Source organism: Hakea prostrata, chromosome 1, assembly GCF_041222555.1.
Source record: "Hakea prostrata isolate BN-2017 chromosome 1, UWA_Hpros_2, whole genome shotgun sequence".
Taxonomy (NCBI): Eukaryota; Viridiplantae; Streptophyta; class Magnoliopsida; order Proteales; family Proteaceae; genus Hakea; species Hakea prostrata.
In genome coordinates, this window is record NC_142600.1 from 15,419,241 (window position 1) to 15,429,397 (window position 10,157).

A 10,157-nucleotide genomic window follows, 5' to 3' on the forward strand; every position below is an offset into this window, starting at 1 on the left:
ACTCCAAATTGACACCCCTATATAAAATAAAGATCTTTAAATCCAGAGAACAATTGTAAAAAAGAATTGAGTCACTTGGCTAGTATCAATGGAGCTACTCCAAAAGGTGGGTTGGGGTCAAATACCTCACTAGTGGCACAATAGCTAGATTACAATGAAAATGTGAATTTGAGTAAACAAATAACTTAGCCCTCCACATGACAATGCCAGTAAGAAAAGACATTAGCCAATAAACGTATTTGTTTTTTATTGATGCCGAAGTATTTCAAATGTCAGAGAACTAAAAACCCTCCAAAATCCTCTCTTCGAGGAATAGCTCTATGTTTAGGATACAAGAAAAAAATAAAAAGGATCAGAAACCAAAAAGGGCATTCAAGGTTTGCTACACATTCAGATCGAGTTTGAAAAACCTTTTGGACTCCTTAAAAGATCTGAATGGCCCTTTTTTGGTTTGCTCCACATCCACCACATAAGAATGCAAGTTTCAAATGAGAGAATGAGCTAGTGATTCTTAACTCTTGCATCTAGATTCTCTATTCACATAAAGAGGAAAATTTTAAATCTACATGATTGATACTTGATACATGACTAATATAAAAATAAAATTCTGATTTAAAAAAAGGAGAGAGAAAATTTAAATTCTTATACTTTCAAAATTTTCCTTAAAAAAAACTTGTTTTCAAATTGATTATGTGCCAAACCTCCAGTCATGTGGATAAGAATTTCTCCTCTCTGTGTTGAAAAATCTAAACTCATTTTATTTAATCATGTGGGTTTTGTGATCAATGGTCATAAACATGCAACCAACATAAACTAGTCAATAGACACCACGAATTCCATAAAATATACAACAAATGGATCTCCATTGCTTCTGATGATTCCATCCTACTTGGTCAAAGATACAATAGTGGACTGCAGTCATCAATGTGGATTCACATGATTTATTAGTATTTTGATTTTTGCAATTATTTAATTAAAAATATACAGAAATTAAATTGAATAAAAATTATGAAATGATTTGATGAAAGAGGAGAATGAATCTTTCCCTGAGATCTGTGAATCTTCTTCAGTCAGATTTGTAAGGAAATTGACAACCCAACTAAGGAAAAGAGAAAACAATATCTCTAAAGAGGTGGTCCAGGTTTGAATCTCATTAAAGGAGCATTGAATCTGCTCCCATTTGAAAATTGTCATCCATACGATTTGGACTTTCATAAACCTTTCAGAAAGCTGTTGTAGCGCAAGGAGGGGACACTTGCCTATAATTCTCCCATTTTCAGGGACAAAAACCTGAATTGTACATTAAGGTTTTGTCTTTCAATCCTTCATTCATTGACTAAAACATCCACGAGAAATTCTGTGCTCACACATTATCTCCTGTCAAAGATACTGCTGGATCAAATTCGATTCCAGAGGAAGAATCAAATCTGTGGTCTAGACCCAGCATGATCCACTTAGGGCTTTGCCTTGGAGCCAACACTAAGAAATGGGGGGAAAAAATACTGTACAGATGGAAGGAGAGCTAGAAAAACTCTGTTGTATGTGGGTCTTTTTCTCTTTTCGTTGTATGAAAAGATATTGATCAATCTTCTCTAATTTGGAAACACAAAAAAAATGAAATCTGGCATTAATCTCACGGGGTTGGTTCAATTAGTGAAGACCACATTGCTCATAGTATGGGGTCAAGCGAATCTTTTTGGGCGAAGGCTGAACCCAAACCGTATAGTTAAACTGCGTAAGAAAGTTACCTTGAAAATGTGGTCTACGGGTGTGTAAGCTGACCTAGATAAATCTCAGATCCACCCCAAAAAAAATCATAAAATTGGAAGATAGAACTTATACTTTTCCATCGGATCAAATAACTGAATAATTTTGTAGTAATAACATATAAAGACTTAAATGGTTAGTTTGAAAATAGACAGGATTTCTTTTCTATGATTTTCTTTACAATTCCCATCAAACAATCTGAATCTTCTTCTTGTTCCTCTTAAACGAATATTCGTCACTATTATAATTTAGAGAAAAAATGGTTGAAATGGAAGGGATTAAAGGTATCAAAGGCAAATCAAGAATGTCCTTAGGAGAAATGATCCGAAAAAACAAGCATAGAACTTATGCCAACTCATTACTTGTATCAAATATGACTTTTATTGAGTTGGATGGAGAAAAATGGTCCATTTACACATCCATCCATGGAATGTGCTGCCGTGTCTCTCTCCCTCTCTTTCTAGATCTCTTTCTGTCTCATAATCTCATAATTTTATTCCTTGACGCTTTGCTGTAACGCAGGTTTGCAGTTGCTCTTGATAATCAATTAATCATGGTTGTTGGCTCAACAATGATGGGGTTTGGGGAGGAAGCTTCAATTCAAAGTATGGGAAGAGGGAAGTTCTGATTCAACGCTAAGATTGCATTATGGCGAATGGGATCCACTATTTCAAGAGCTGTTTGTAGGTGAGAAAATGAATGAAAAAAGTCCTCAGAAGGAATAGGATCCATTTGTCGTTTTTTTAAATTAATTTTGACTTGTCTTCCTTGTCTTCCTTGTCATTCTTTTATATGGAATTTTGTCCCTGAAGGGTAGCAATCAATGTGCTTAAAGGTACACGGTTTCAATGTTCAAAAGGACTTCATTGAAGTCCACCTAAGTGACCACATGACTTTGGACATGTCTACCAAGGAGACATAAATGAAGCTATATATTCCTATTAATGGTGAATGATCTGGACTAGGACAAGAATCAATGCAAAGATCTTATGGAACATCATGAAAATCCCCAAAAGGGTCGACATGAAACATTACTGATCGAAAGCAATAATTCAATCAACACCCACTTCCACGCTTGCTGTTCCATCTCTCTATTCATCTCCACTACAACTACTACTCTATGTTCACATTGATTTCTCCACTCCCCCCACAATCTCAAGCCAACTAGCTGCTAGCTATATCCCTCTTTCCCCTTCCCACCAAACTCTTCTTCATTTTTGGGTTGATCCACTTTGGCCTCATCAAGAAAGCCTATCTAGGGTTTGAATGATCATGTCTTGCACTTGCTCATGCAAGAATGCAAGGGAGTCTTTTAAGTGTTTGACATTTTCAAAATGAAAAAGACTGTTCAGCATGCTTTTAAAATTTATTTTTTTAAACCAATCTTAGACAAAACATAACAAAATCATGTAGAGTTACAGTGAACCCTTCTAGGATGAATGGTGTCTACTGTTCATATGTTGTCTGCTACTTATAAGTAATAAGGGCGGTGAACAACCTGGAAGATTCACCTGAAACACTGTTTTATTTGCTAGAAGGCTTACAGCACACAGAGAGATCCAAAGAAAGTTGAAATAACAAACATTAAAAAGAAAGGGAGAAAAAAAATGAAGGGAAATTAACTCAGATATATAGATTGATCCAACATAGCTAGTAATAAATCATTGTTAAAATTTGATAGGCTTGGAGAAGGAGAAGATGATCGATGGTCACTTACGTAGATTTTCCTTACTGTTTCACTTACCCAGAACAGATCCATACTTACTGTTACCGATCAGCCCAGGAAGAAGAAAGCTAAAAGTGCGTCACTTGATCCAAACTGTTATTATTTTCCTTGCTTTTGCTTTGGAAGCGACCGGGGGAGGATTCCAAAAGGATCGCATGATCCCACGCTCAGAACCATAACCTCCACAGTTTCCATGCTTTTAGAAATGGAGTGTTAGGGATCAATGCGATCCCTTTGGATTCCTCCTCAAGCCGCAGCAGGAGATGATCCGAACAGAGATCCACACACAACACCTCCCCCCCCCCCCCCCTCTTCTCTCTCTCTCTCACTTTCTGGAAAGAAATTAAAAGGTGAAGAAGGGAGCCCTTGTTCAATGTAAAAGAGGCATTCAACAAGGATTTATATAGGATTTCCTCATACCTTTTGTTTAGGTAATCAGGATTTCCTCATACTTGTGTTGTTTTCTTTTTTTTTTTGGTTCATACTTGTTGTGGTGTAACTACCAAGTATACTTTCAGATATTTAATTGAAATGAGGTAGCATCGGTCCCATCCTCATGTAATTAAAAGCAGCATAATCAAAAGGATTCACCAGTAAGTGGGTCATCATCTACCCTCCTCGTTGAAAAAATAAAGAGGAGATGGGGTGTTTGAAATTTCAAGAACACCTCAAAGATATATGATGAAAATAAAAAGCACTTTAGAACTATGTCAACTTGGCAATTTTCATTTTTCCAATAGAAATGTATAATGATAAAATGTTATGGGAGCGTTATCTTCTAGCTTCGAGGGTAGAGGAATCAGGCTTGTTACAATGCATTTATGCCACATGACACACAATGGGATAAATCGAATCCTAATCAGCTTCACTAAAATGTGTTGAATGATCGTTGACAATTTAGCCAACCCTTTGGTAGTAAAGCTTTGACGCTGTTAGATGTATTCTACTATATGTATGATGTGAGCTTGATGATCAAGATTTATGACACTCCAAATAGTGTAGGATCAAAATCTAAAATACTCCTATCAATGTCTAATCTCACTCTCAATATCATCTAATTTGCTGTCATGTTCATCACGATCTCATTAGTCATATTTCTATTACTGCCCAAATCATCATTGACATCCTCATCAAGTCCCCTTGGCAGTTAGATATGTGTTTTAGTCATAGAAGCAAGATGTGAGTTCTTGATATTCACTCTCACTCTCCAACTTGAAGGAATAGGATGAATTTTTTTTTTTTTCCGTCTTAGCACTTTTTCTCCTTAATGGCAAAATGGCTATCTTATTTAACACCTTCAAATTTCGATAACTGTTTTGTGGTGGACTTGTCAATAGATATCATTCAGAATTTGGGTGCTAAAAACAGTAGGTCCGAAACTAATTCAACCGACCATGGTTTGAGAGGGATGGGTTAAAATTCTGTAATTTGATTCCAGTTTATCCAAACTAAATCAATACGAATATCATATTACTGTGACCGATGATTTTTCATTATTACATTTATTTCGTTCCTTTTTCTTATTGATTTGTTTCTATTTTGAGTATTGATATATATATATATATATATATATTCTTACTTGTCTCCCCCATTATCAAGATTGATAAAAATTTCATACTCTTAAGACTTAAATTCATGTCTCCAACATTTTTCCTTATTGTTTGTGTATATGACATATGGAGGTAAACATTAATTCTATGTACCAAAAGAAAGATTAACATCAATCATTCAAAGTCATTGATCATCCAAGCAACTTACTGCATTGTGAAGACATATATATGATTGTAAACGTACCTAGGAAAGATGGGTGAATATCTTTTCTTGTTTTCTGGGTGGAGGAGGATGGGTGAATATCTTAACTTAATTACCAATGTTTCAGTACTATTAAAATTAATTTAATTTATTCATTAAAGTCAGGAAGGATGAGGATCACTGTCAGCCTACCAACCTATACCTAATTGTGCCCTAGAGCTTATGCACATGCGAAGGTGGATACCTTTCAATGGACCCAACTTTCATGTCCTCTCACCCTTTAATCAACTCCCTAAACTTAATATTAATTTTTCTTAATATCATTATTCTAATGTCTGAGCCTTAACCAGAGTACCATCGAAGCATCAAGGTTTACATGGGGCAGCAAAAACAATACAAGGACGAAACCCTAATCCCCTATGGTTAAGAGCACGATGAAACTGTTCATCAGTTATGACCCAACAAAAAAGGAGACAAATTCAAAAATAGTGTCATGACATGGATGACTGGCAAGGAAAATATGTCCTTCCATGTCGAGTCTAAGCTCTACATGGTCACCTGGTCCTAGAAGAAAGATGAGACAAGGGGATAGGTATGGGAAAACAAAATTAAATAAGAAATGAATTCCAGATCAACATGTCCCCAGATTCAAGGTGGCCGCCTAGGATTCCAGCTGCTCTATCTATCAACTCTCTATACAAACCTAAGCTCATTTCCTTTTTATGTTATTGAATTGATTGATTATTCGCTATAAAGCTCTTACTTTTATGTGATCAACTGGTTAAAGTCTCTTTGGACAGCGCATCTGGAGTAGTTCATGTTCAAATTACTGTGTATGTTAAAAGGTTTAGTAGAATGGAAATAACAGACAATGGATATAAAAACTTATATGGGTCGGCGGCATTAGTTACATACATGAGAGATGAGAAACATTTTACTATTACTGGAGAATATAGTTTTCGTTTTTGTCTAAATTGATGAAGAATAGAGTTACAGTGGTAGTCTTCAGACCCTTTTTTACATTGAGATTATCAATACCTTCAACTTCTTAGCCATCTCAATGGGATCAACCGAAAAGCCAAATGATGGAATACAAGACATCATGCAGTGAAACAAAGCTGTGTCCGTTAACCTAAATTTTTTTGTTACTAGGGTCACTGCATATTAATGAGTTTTTTGCGACACATGCATCCCTGTTAATTCGACCAATGGAACTTAAGATTTTTAGTTTATAACCCTTATTAAAGCGGTTGGGTGTATCACTTACAACTAACATTTCAGGGTTGCACTTGAGAAATGAGGAACAGAGAAGCTAGTGGCAATGGATTAAGCCTCTTAGTACAGCTCAATAATCCAAGCAAGTGATACTTGAGTGTCAAAAAGATTGTTTGGCTGTTAGAGTTTTCAGGCATGTTAGCCGCTAGGATCACCCCTGATAAGGAAGAATTATTTAAATTCAATTACTTAGGCTCTTTTTGGTATCAATTTTCATTCTCAATTATGAGATTTTTCATTATTTTAAATTGTTTGACACTTATTATCAGTTTTATTTTATTCAAAATAATAGAAAGACCTCCAAAATCCATAATAGAAAAGTCTATTATGGATTATGATGAGACTTTCATTCTCTTCATTTATGTGCAAGTTTACTTAAAGTTTTATAGTTAAGATGAGGGTAAAATAGTCAATACACTTTTTTTTTTTAATAAAAACCATATTTTTTCCCTCTTTTCTCACTTGCTCATTATCATTTTCTAATAATTTTTATTTTGACGCCAAATTTATTTTTGACAAAATTCATCAAACAATTTTTCATTCTTGACCAATAATGAATTCTTGTACTTATTTCTTTTAAATATATATAATAGAGAATAAGAATTAATACAAAAAAGAGCCTTAGAGATAATCTCTATTAAGAAAAAACATTTACATCGAGATTACAAAATCCCATAACTAAATGTATCTGACTTTATTGAGAATAACCTGGCGGACATGAACACTCCATAGTGTTACCTATGCTATAGGTCTCGTAGGCCCCCACAATGTCTGTAGTCATTGCATTTGTCAATGGGAGCTGAATAGAATAGAATGTGTTTCATCGACGCCCGTCCCATGTTGTCCATTGAACGGCATGGCATCACAAGAATCCACCACAGAAGTGGAGAAAATGAATGAATTATATACGAACTAGATCATGTAGAGCTCATTGGCGGTGTTGACGATGTCATACCTGAATCATCACGGGATTTTTCAGATGGTAATCAAAATCTCTTAATGAAGAAGTTGTGGATTTGACCTTCTATGATAGGTATAATAGTTGAGTCCAAGTTGACTTTCTGTGGGAAGTTAATACTTTTTCACCACATATTAGGGAGGAAGAACATGTGGGACCCACTTTTGAATTATTTTATTGATGTCCAAACATGACCTAACGCCTATCGTATGGTGAATAAGTGTTAGGGGAGCGGTATGTGCGCTTTCCTAACAATGAAGTAATCCATAAAAAGTCTTAGTGGAACCAATTCGAATGTCATTTCTGAATTAATTTATTAATTTTCAGATGTGGACAAACAAAATTACAAAGCTACCAGCTCAAAAAAACAGGGGAAAAAATCATACCTAAACATGTAGTTGTTTTGAGTCATATGTAGGACACCGCTGAGCAAACAACCGTTCTAGGAACCGAATCTCTAGAACAGTGCCGACTACTCATACAAGAAGAATTCGGGAAATCCATGTGGGTCCATGTTGAACGGGTACACTCCTTGGCTAGGGTCGTCTTGGGACTTTCAAAATGTTAGAATCCGGTTTAGACTAGTAGTCCGGTCCAACCCTAGTTTTGCGCCCGGAAGCGACATATGTGTTGAGTGATCGAAGCTTTGCCATAGGATCCTATCCTTGCCATGTGTGCCACTGCCACCACCACCGCCACAGACTCCATCGGTAAAACAAGGTTTTTTGGTGCTAAGGAGCCGAAGAAAGGTGGTATTGGTACCTATGGAGACATTGGTGGACCAAAGAGAACGTCTCTGACCACTACCAGAAGACGCTGCTATGAGATTCCCATTGAAGGTGAGGAGAGAACTGCGGAGGAATCGTTAAGTGCATTAATTGCTCTATTCGCAACCTAAACCACGGTGTTTTTCAGGAATTTTGTTGTACTAAATTCCAATGTATCTGTAAGGACAAGTGTCAAGACTGAAGAAATCGAACGCGAAATTGCTTCCAGTAGAAACGAGGAATTGGCCATCCGTGATGGATATTCAAGGGGCTTAAGTGCTTAACGTATCTCCGTTTGAAGAGATGGAGACACTGGTCAAGGTGCATAACTGCCAAAAGAAAAGGCAAAACCTTGTGAGAGAAAACATGGAACCTGATGACGATTAATGCTTCTTTTTTAACTCAAAAGTCAGAATTTAAGCACAACGATTACATCGAAAATCTAACAACCATTACCCTACTCTACATATAGAGAGAGACAAACATTGTTCTTCTTCCTTCGTCTTTTGTTGCTAGCCTTGATTATATGAAATGGATGGAGGTACTAGAAACCATCGGCTTTCCATTTGCTTTCGTTATGGACCACAGCAAAAGGCCTTCATTCTTGACTCCGACAAAGTCGTACGTTTTGGAAGCGCAAAGACCCAATTGTGCCTTTTGTTCCTTCCAGGTATTTCTTTAAAGTAACAATATCGTGCCCTAGAAATAAGGCTTGAAGCACCCCTCTCAATTTCAAGTTTCTTACTAACCAGAGCAAAGAACTCAAGATTCTTTTTTGGTTTGTAGATAGATGGGCTTTCATTAGCCGAAATGGATCGAATTACTAGAAACTTCGGACTTTCGATTTGCATTTGTTATGAATGATGAATCACATGTATAAAGAAGGTCAACTAGACCTCGCTCTTGACTCTAAATCAAGTCGTTACATTCTGTCCAAGAATATTGGACGGTAAAAGAGGCGATTACTACAACGATGCTTCTTCTAGCTTCTCGAAGACCTGGTGCTCAAGGTATGGACGGTGGGTATCTGTAGCCCGTCAAGATGGGTGTTTGTGATGGGTTGGACCTTGGATTTGGTCGTTTATGGATCTGGGCTGCAACGATGGATTTTGATAACCTGGCATCCATGTAAACCTTAGCTCGTGGATATAAGCTCCATAACCGGACCCATGCTTTTGAACTCATAAAGTATATTTGGGCTTTCTTTCCGATTCTATTATGTCTACTTGTGGGATTCAAACAACAAGTGATAGGGTACTTAAGATTGTCATTCCACGATTCTTGGTATAGTGTTATAAGACCCCTTTGATAAATCACCCAAAAAACAGTTTATGATGTTTCAAAAGTGGGTTGAAAAAAGTTTGATAAAACTGTTTTGTTTGGGTAAATTTTGCAATATAATGTAAAATTTATGAAAATTTATGTTTCAAGAAACACATCTACTTCTATTTTTTAAAACAAATGTTGAATACACTAGTTGAAGTGAAATAGCTTTACATAGAAGTATTCATGAAATTCGACATCCTTAACATAAGAACCTTACTAAAACCCTTGTATATGGCAATAAAACTCTTTCATTTTTTGCTTCTTCAACTCTAACGATCGAGATCATTTGACTCTTCATTTTCTCTATTTATAGTGACCAAAGTTCTCAATATTCTCTATCTCTGATCAAACCCTAGTCCCTGTCTTTGTTAAAGGGGTTCATGTCCTTCATTTTCTCTATCTTTGATTACTGTAATAAAACACTTGTGGATGTTGTTTCAACTTCCAAAAGCAAGTTTTGTCAAATGCCTATAAAAATGTTTTTCTATAAACGCCCTAAACTATTTTTTCTACAATTTATGTTTTTTTTTTTTTCATATTCTGCTTCTTGTTCAATTGTGATCTGGTTTAGATTTTCTTTAGCGGA